The following is a 9,766-nucleotide window of genomic DNA, read 5'->3' as shown; positions in this document are numbered from 1 at the left end:
AAAAAGCATTTGACAGCATTGTTCAGTGCTGTTTGAAAATTAAAAAAAAAACACTCTACAGACTATACACAGATGAAACTTAGCTCAACATAATAAAGGCATATGTGAAAAGCCCATAACTTTCATCATACTCGGTGGAAATATTAAAAATGTCTCCCCTAATAGGAGGAGGACGACAACGATGCCCACTTTCACTTCTGCTTAACATAGTACTGGACACAGCAATCAGGCTAAATAAATAAGTAAATAAATGAAATAAAAGGCTGGAAAGAAGTAAAATTACCACTGTTTATGTATAACATTTTTTTATATGTAGAAAACCCTAAAGCAAGCGTAAGCGCGCGCGCGCGCACACACACACACACACACACACACACACACACACACACACACACACACCGCGCGCATGCGTATTCCAGCTAGTCTATCCCCAACAGCAAAATGTGGGAGAAAAAATTGTCAGAATGAGTTGAGCAAAGTTTCAGGAAAAAAAACCAGCATGCAAACATCAGTTGCATTGGTTCCCTCTCTGGCCTCCGCTTCCACCTCCGCCTCCGCCTCACCTTGGCCTCCACCTGCCTCTGCTTGGCGATTGCTGCAACTGCCCCTCCCAAGTCGGGTTACCTGCTGCAGAGGCGCTGTGCTGTGGCCACCACCCAGAATGATTGCGCGGGAGGCGGGATCCGAAAGAAATAAACCAGAATGAGTTATGCAGAAAAGCCTGATGAAATCAGGAAAGATGAGTGGATGGAAAAGCTCAACAGGACATGAATCGCCTCATCATTAATTACTTGGTCACAGATGACTTTAAGGGAGCAGCAGAGAATTGTCGCATAGAATCTGGGTTTCAACCCAGCGTGGATCCGGATACTCTTGATGAGAGAATCAAGATTCCGGAGATGATTCCAGAAGCCACCCATTGATTAACAGTCCCTGTCCGGAGCTCTTGGACACAAACCGGTACCTTCACTTTCATCTGCAGCAACAGCAAGTAATTGAGCTGATCCGCCCGCGACAGATCTAGGCGAAGCTAGAGAGAGCAGGGCTAGGAGAGCAGAGTGCCTCACAGAGATGGAGCGCATGCTGACCCTGCTGGCCTTCTATAGCCCTGAGGAGTCAGCTCAGGATGCAAAAGCAAAAGGTTTGGAGTGAGGTTAACCAAGCTGTTCTACCTTATGAAAATCGCGAATCAACACCCAAGATGGCAAAATTGCAGAAACTGTCATTTTGGGCTCAGAATGTGCTGGACCAGAAGAAAGTAAAATATCCCAAAATGACACACCTTAGCAAAGATGTGATCCAGGAGCCCAAGGAGAGCCTTGCAAGCCAATCCCGAACTGTCCTGCACACAGGGCTCACCTTCCTTCGCAGGAACCGAAGACTTTCACTGCAGCAGGAACATTTTTCCCCTCTTGTAGGTTTGTTTGTTTGTTTGTTTGTTTGTTTGACTTAGCATCTTTCTTACAAGGAAAATGGCCCTTTTAAATACTGGAAGCCCCATGGTGAAGGGCACATTCTGGGAAGGCTGTCTGTCTGTGCACTTGGTGTGTTCTGAGGACCTTCACACCTTGGGTCACTTTCCAGGAGCTCCTGTGTCTGGCTGCCATAGGGGCTGGGTTCCTAGGGCTGCTGTTAAACCAGACCCCATGGAGGGACAAGAAGAGCACCCATCACTCTTACTTTCTGCTGGCTTGTAGGCAGACAATTCCTTTGTTAATTTTTCTAAGTCTTGCCAGACCTTCATCTTCCAGTTTTTCCTCACACCGTGTTTTTCATTTGTTTTTGTTTTCTTCTCTAGGAAAAAAATATATAAATTTATAAATCCTAAAAAATAATCAGTTGCATTTCATACACTAATAATGAACAATCTAAAAAGAAACAAGAAATTAAGAAAACGATTGTATTTATAGTAACAACAAAGAGAATAAAATACTTGGGTATAAACTAAATTGAGGATGAGAGACTTATACACTGAAAACTATAAAAGATCATTGAAATTAAAGAACACACAAATAAATGGAAAAACATCCCATGTTCATAAATTGAAGGATTTAACACTGGTAAGATTCCAATATTGCCCCAAGTGATCTACAAATTCAATGCAATTGCTATCAAAACCTCAACATTTTTTATTAGTTAGTTATGGTTATACATAATATTGGGATTCATATTGTTATAATCATTTGAGACTGGAATATAATTTGCTCCAACTCTATCCCCTATATTTTCCCTTCCCTCCCCTCCTACCATCCCCATTCATTACCCTTTACTGGCCTTTAATTTATTTACAGTTCTTTTTAAATTAATAGCTTATAGATTACACAAGGGTGAAATTCACTGTGGTGTATTCACATATGCACATAGCAGAGTTTGGTCAATTCCATTCCACCATTCTTCCCTTTTCCCATCCCTCCTCTCTCCATTCCAGTGCCTTCCTGCTCCCTCCCTGCACTCCACTGATCTCTTTTCTATTTTCATGGGATTCCCCTTCTCTCTTTTTTTTCCTTATTTTGACCTAGCTTCTGCATATGAGAGAAAATATTTAACCCTTGATTTACTGAGTTGGAGTTATTTCATTTAGCACTATGCTTTTATGTTCCATCCATTTACCAGCAAATGCCATAATTTCTTTCTTCTTAATGGCTGAGTAAAATTCCATTGTGTATATGCTACATTTTCTGTATCCATTGCTCTGTCAATGGGCACCTGGGCTGTTTCCATAACTTGGCTACTATGAGTTGTGTTGCTGTAAACATTGATGTGGCTGTATCAATATAATATGCTGATTTTATTTCTTATCATAAATATTCAGGAGTGGGATAGCTGGGTTACATGTGGGAAATGGTATGGCAGTTCCTTAAACAATTGAGCAGAACTACCTATCATATGACCCAGCAATTCTGTTTCTCCAAAATAACTCTAAAGAATTAAAAATATGAGCTCAAACAGACACTTGTACCTCCATGTTTACAGCAGTGAAATGACATATGTGTCCACTGATGGATAAAGAGATAAACAAAATGTGTTATATCTATATTGCTGAGGGCCATTACCAAGTAGGTATGACGCATCATAATCCTTGCCAGTGTACCCCATGTTAAATGGACTTGCCTTGGAAATTTGCTGCGACCTTGCTTGTGTGTTTGAGAAAGGTGACCCTGCTCAATCACCAGGGTGGATCCAGGATTAGGGTGTATTCCTGCAGGAAGTATCCCTGTCCTTGGGTTTAGGGCATGATAATAGAAGTTTTAGGGAAGTTAGAGGTTGAAGATTATGGCTGCTGGGAGTAGGGCGTGCCTGCTGCCTGAGTTCCCACTGAGTCCTCCTGGAGAAAAAGTATTTAGGACGTGTATTGAGAATTTCCCTGAACGTGTGTGGAGGCTGGTGTGAGATCCGGAATAAAGAATTGCTGTTTGAACCTACAAAGCTGTGTGGTGGCTCGTGATTCAATGCCAGTGGAAACACTGGCACTATATAGTGAAATATTCTTCAACCTTAAAAAGGAAAGAAATTTCAATGCATACTACAACATGGAAGAGCCAATGAAAAACGTTAAGTGAAATAATCCAGTAATAAAAGAGAAATGAGGTGTCTAGAATAGTCAAATGCAAAGATAGAAAGTGGAATTGTAGGGGGGAAGGGGAATGGATTATTGTTGTATGGGTTCAGTGAACTTAATTATCAGTGAACTGCACACAAAAATGTTTAGAAGGATATGTTTTATTCGGTATTTGTTTTACCAAAACAAAAGAATTACCCAGAATACAATATAAGGGGACAAGACAATAGAAAATATAAAAGCCAAGTTAAAAGATATGGAGAGAATTAAATGACTAGTTTGCTCACAGAATGATTCATGATTATTTATGACCTGAATCTTTGAGGCTGACATCTCAAAACTATATGCTCCATACTCGTTGGCCTAATGGCTTCAGAAAATAGAGGATAGAATAAAGGGAGATACCAGGATATTTCTCCTCTCTCTTCTCTGAGTTTTGTGGTAGTGTCTCCATCAATGACTGTATCCTCTATCATACCTCTTCTTATAGAACAGAAACATAGTGTTTTTAGATACCCTTCACTTCTAAGTTCTGGTCAGGCTATTTTCTCATTGTATCTCTATAGTCCTAGGAAAGCCAATAGTTTTTTGCTATTTCTAAATTTTAACTTTCTCATTATCTCCTATTTGTCTTTTAGATGCACCAAGACATTTGTAACTAGTTCCCTATATCGAATTCCTTTTGTCAAATTGCCTGGTTTAACTCTCTTTTCCTGACTGCTTAAGTCAAGCACACATCTCATCTAAGTTTGAGAGGAGAGAAAATAGAGAATGGAAAAAAAGCGGGACTGGGGTTGTGGCTCAGCGGTAGAGCACTTGCCTTGCACGTGAGAAACCCTGGGTTCGATCCTCAGCACCACATACAAACAAATGAATAAAATAAAGGTATAAAAAAAGAAAAAAAAGAGAATGGAAAAAAGCTATCAGTGATGGCTGAGTTTTCCCAAATAAGTTCAAGGTGTAAACACTCAAATTTAGGAAGCTCAAATAGTATTATTAAAAGGAAATCAGGAGGGGGGGGGCGTTTGGGGAACCATCAGAATGAAATATGACAATGAGGAGCTCTTAACACCAATTCACCAACGGGGATAAAAAACAGAAATTAGAAGCCATAGGTGATTTATGAGAGATACACATAAAACCTACAAAGAAATATTGGACATAAAATAATAGTACCATAGAAATACTAATGAAAGAAAGTGGTGTGTCTAGATTAATATTGGTCAAGATATGTTTTAAGACAGAAATATTTATTATCAGTAAAAAGGGTCACTATATGTAATGAAGACTTAATCCACCAAAAAAATGTAAAAGTCCAAAACCATTGCAAAATATATAATTAAAAGTGAAAGAAAAGGTAAAATGGAGAAAATCAGTTTTATTGGAAACGTTTAGAGTACTTCCTCAGTGGTGTCATTCAGTTGGTGGCATGGATACTGCAGGCGAAGTTTGTTGTGATAATCAGGAGCAGAAAGTAGGCAGAAAGATTTGAAAAACTTGCAGTTTGGCCAGAAAATTGGGAGGAAAACTGAGACTAAGAAGGTATGGTTGTTAAAGGGAATATGCTTGTTAAAGTGAATACACACTTTAAATGCTAATTACTTCACCCAGAAACAATTGGAAAGATGGCTTGAGGGCATCTCATGTTTAAGGAGTAAAAGTAAAAATTTCATTGAGAAGACACCAAGGGGGAACCTGGCTTACACATGGGGGACCTAGGAAGTTGTTGTTCCTTGCTCAGCCACCCATGCACTCAGAGACTGTTGCAGCCAGGGTCCCAGGAGGCTTCACTACTGCTCCAGATGGTGGTATACCTTGGTGTCAATCATGTGGTGCTGGTTCTGCAGGAATGTAGGATGCTGGAGTTAAGGGGTCATGGAGGCTTTCACTGAGATTTTAAAGGAAGACCTTAGAGGCCAAGCAAAGTACAGCAACGACAGAGTTTTTATGGGCCACCCCTGCAAGGGCAATATGTGAAGATGTGAGAAGGAAAACAAAGCTGCAGTAGAGACTCCCAAGATTAAGTGATGCCAGTAACATGGAACATCTGCCTAGGAAAGCTGAGAAAATCCAGCGGACACAAGCCAAGTGAGACCATGTGGGCTGCAACCAGCAAAGCCATAGTGGCCGAGCTATGCAAGGCATTTGGAGAGAACATCGTGGTGTAATGTGCTCCAGATGCTGTACCTGGAGCTACAGGACTTGAACTAGTGATCCTCCTGTCTCAGGAGGTTATCATTTCAGAGAAATTTTCTCCATTATAGAAAATTTAAAAATTGAAAGAAACCTTTTAAATCATTAGATCAATATTTTAAGTGCTAGTATAAAAGTAGGAGTAAATGTTACAGCTGTAAAATGGAATAATAATGCATGACCAGGGCTGGGGTTGTGGCTCAGCAGTAGAGCACTTGCCTAGAATGTTCGAGGGCCTGAGTTCGTTCCCCAGCACCATATTAAAATAAAGGTATTGTGCCCAATTACAACTAAGAAATACATATTTTAAAAAAATAATGCATGACCAAGCAAATTTTTAGAGTTGATATAAGTATCACCTAAGTTTTATGAGGAAATGCTTTGTAAATTGCTTTGTAAAAAGGATTATTTTCCTCCACACTTTAAAGGATGAAAGTTGGGACTACATAATTAACTGTTTAATTTAGTAAGGGATATTTCCAGAGTTAAACAAAAAAATACAAATGCAGATGTCTGAAGGAACTAGGGAGGTTCACATATGAGTGAAACAGGTCTTGACGAAAAAATTCAGAAAATGGCAGCCTTGTGGCAAAGTGGAGGGTGTATGTGTTAGACCAGGACGCAAGAAAAGACCACTGACTCCAATTAAAATCAAATTAAAGCAAGCTTATTATTTCGACCGGCTGGGCTGCCTCTCCCTCCCAAAACGGCGGGAACAAGACAGCCCTGAGGCTTCTTTGTGGCCCACTTTTATAGCCCAAAAGTTACACAAAGGGGGGGTTACAGATAACAACACTCTGAGGAGCATAACACAAGTTTATATTTTTGCTGGCCCCGGCATCAGAATTTATGGAGATCTTAGAGACTCAGAGAGGGTCATTGTCCTGCCAGGGAAGGCCAGAATTTATGAGGCGTCACTAAGGTTTAGGAAAGGGTTGTTATCTGGTCAGGGAAAACCGGACCTGGGTGAGTTCAGGGCACGGGCAGGCATTCCAAGTAGGTTCAGAATTTGCAGTAATTTATAGTAAAGCCGAAATTATCTTTTCATGGTTTTATGGCGAGATGCCCAATTTTAAGAAAGGTTGGGTCTATCAGTATGCCCATGAAAAGTGGGCAACCCATCCTAGGTTTTTCAAGAAAAACTTGGACTCTGGGAATTTATGCAAATTTCACTGATTTGAAAATATTGATAAGTAAACCGATTCCCATGTAAATATGTTTTAAGTTTAAATTCAGCTTTTAAACTATAAACCTATAATTTTTATATGAGGCTTTGTATCCTTATCAAATAATGTCCAGAAAATAAACTTATCTATGTTTAATTACCCTCAGATATAGGAACAATGGATAAAGACAATGGCCAGCATTGTTCTGTTGGCTTACTGTATTCCAGGTACCCAGTGTGCTTATAGTTCTATATTCATTATATCAGTTGATACTTATAAGAAAATTTTAAGGAAAATTATTATTGTAACCCCTAATTTCAGAAAGAAGACAGAGGATTGGAAAGTACTTAAGGTTGTAACACTGTAAATGAGTCAAGACACAAACCAGGTCAAAGTCCACAGTAAATATTAGGTGTTCAGTAATAGATGATTGCAGTTTAGTTTAAAAGAGCAATGCTTCCCATTCTGAGGTTCCTGATTCCCTGTCTGTCCCCAGATTGATAAACAGTCTTTATGTGACTTAGTTTAAAAGACTAATAGAAAACTATTTCCTATTAGCAGGGAAAGGGAGTTTGCTAGAAACATTTTTCAAATTATCAAATCATATAAACTAATTAAGGGATCATCGTAAGAAGAAAAGTTGTAAAATACAATGCAGAAATTATTTTTAATATTTATTTTTAGTTGTAGTTGGACACAATATCTTTATTTTATTTATTTATTTTTATGTGGTGCTGCAGATCGAACCCAGAACCTCGAATGTGCTAGGTAAGCACTCTATCGCTGAGTCACAACCCCAGGTATTGTGGAAATGCTTTGTAAATTGCATTTACATCAAACCTCTATATGTTACATAAAGAACTACATATCCTAAAGTATATTTAAGCTTTAAAATATTTGTTTGACAAAACTATTAGTATCAATTTATTGACCTTCAAATATCTTAGATTTAATAGATAAAAGATATTTTTTAAAGAATGTAAGCACCAAAATATTATGCTGAAAAGAAAAAGGAAGTGCAGGATGATACTATAACATTTTGAGATGTGATCAAAATCTCTTCCAATAGATACATGTACCAAGGTCATATTAAAAGTCATCAAATTGAATCTTTTACTTTGCATTTTTGTCCCCAAGAATAATAAAGAAAAGTAACCAAGAAAGATGAGAGTAATTTTTCACAAGCTAGACATCACATCAATATATTCATAAAGAATATACGTTGAAAGCTTATACATTACTAAGTCTTCTCATTTTAAAACAACTATCTTTAATAATGTATTAAAAATCCAAATAGTATGAACAACATGCACCTGCATATATCTGTGAAAACTTAGCACTTAGGCTCTGCCAAATCCATAAAACGTGTCAACTTTATCAACTTACCTTTAGCAAAGCTTGAAAATATAATGTTCAGATACCAAGACACAGAATACACGTCTAAGGCTGCAGCTGGAATCCTGGGCCTGTAACACATAACAACCACAAATATATATATATATATATATATATATATATATATATATATATATATATATATATGCCACTATAAGGATAAATATTCAGGATCTGAACTTAAACACTTGGGGCAAGAACAGCAAGACTGTAACTCATTCTTCAATTTTAGCACTTTTACACAAGGAACACAAAGCTCCTAAAATTACTCTAAAGCTACTAAAATTATATGAGTTACAAAAATTCTTGAGAATTTGGACTCCTGGACAATTAGTTAATTCACCAAACTACAGAAACCACAAGAAAAACCCATGAAGATACTTTGGATTTTCACACACAAACCCTTTTTTAAAGTTAGTCTCATTACAACAACTATGTTAAGGTTTACAGGCCCATTTCCATCCTAACAATTAACAAACTGCTTTAAAAAAATTCTCAAAGGGGGATTTTAGCAAGGTGCTAATACAAAGCACTGGAGAAGAGAATAGTACAGCTAGTGAGCAAGCTGAGATGGAATCCTTTTCAGGCAAGATTTCTCTGTTTATAAGGATCGCACTTCTCTGCTTTCTCTATTCTTAAAAGGAAAACTTCTTTACAGATGCTTTGGTGGGAACAGGGACCTCAGCTCCTAGAGAAATCACCCTTCAATACAATTCGGGGACTCAGGATGAGCTGTAGGATGTTGCTGCAGGACTTCAGGACCAGGCCAGGGGCGCATTAGCTCTCCAGTTCACCCCTCCAGTCTCGCTCAATTGCTCCCTCTTATTCTCTCCTTAAAAGCTCTCATAGCCCTCGGTATCCTAAAAACATTCTTGTCGTCTATGTTGGCGGCTAGACGCCTCATGCTCTCTGAGCCCGGGTGCATGCCACACATCCCCAGAGGTTCAGCGCCACTTCCCTGCTGCCGTCCCTCGCGGGTCACAGGCGCTGCCCCAACCCTCACCTGGGCAAGAAGCTGGGCGCTCCTTAGTCCCTACTGCCCGCTGGCGGCAGGAGCTCCTTGGAGGCAGGCGGTGGGGTGGCCCTAAGGGCGGTTGCCTTGGTAGAAATGGGACCTGGCCGCCTGCCAGGGGCGGGACAGAGGTGGGCAGGAAAAGCAGATAGGAGTCACCTACAGGAAAGACGCCTGGTAGGTCCCTGGACCACTGCCCTATCCCGTGGGGGTTCTGCTCTTCCCCCTGCAGCGCGCGCCACCGCCTCTGGTTAACAACCGCCAGCCAGCGGCGGCTACTCGCGGGACCCTGGGCTGGACAAGAAGGGGCTTCGCCGCCCCTCTGACTTGGCGTTGGAACCGAAAGGAGCCCTGCATCAATCCTGGAGCGCCCTGGTTTGCAGGATCGCCCTTAGACAAGGCAGATGCCTCAAGGAAAGTCTCTTCCCTGCTCTGAATAAT

The 9,766-nt window shown here is 39.9% G+C and overlaps 1 pseudogene; it reads left to right on the top strand.

The window, feature by feature from the left end:
- The first annotated feature begins 702 nt into the window (after positions 1–702).
- LOC113178051 (glucose-induced degradation protein 8 homolog pseudogene) lies at positions 703–9,761 on the top strand (annotated as a pseudogene).
- The last annotated feature ends 5 nt before the right edge of the window (positions 9,762–9,766 follow it).

This window comes from Urocitellus parryii, unplaced genomic scaffold, assembly GCF_045843805.1.
Source record: "Urocitellus parryii isolate mUroPar1 unplaced genomic scaffold, mUroPar1.hap1 Scaffold_184, whole genome shotgun sequence".
NCBI lineage: Eukaryota > Metazoa > Chordata > Mammalia > Rodentia > Sciuridae > Urocitellus > Urocitellus parryii.
Note: the sequence above shows the minus strand (reverse complement) of the source record. Positions and strands in the feature narration are given on the sequence as shown.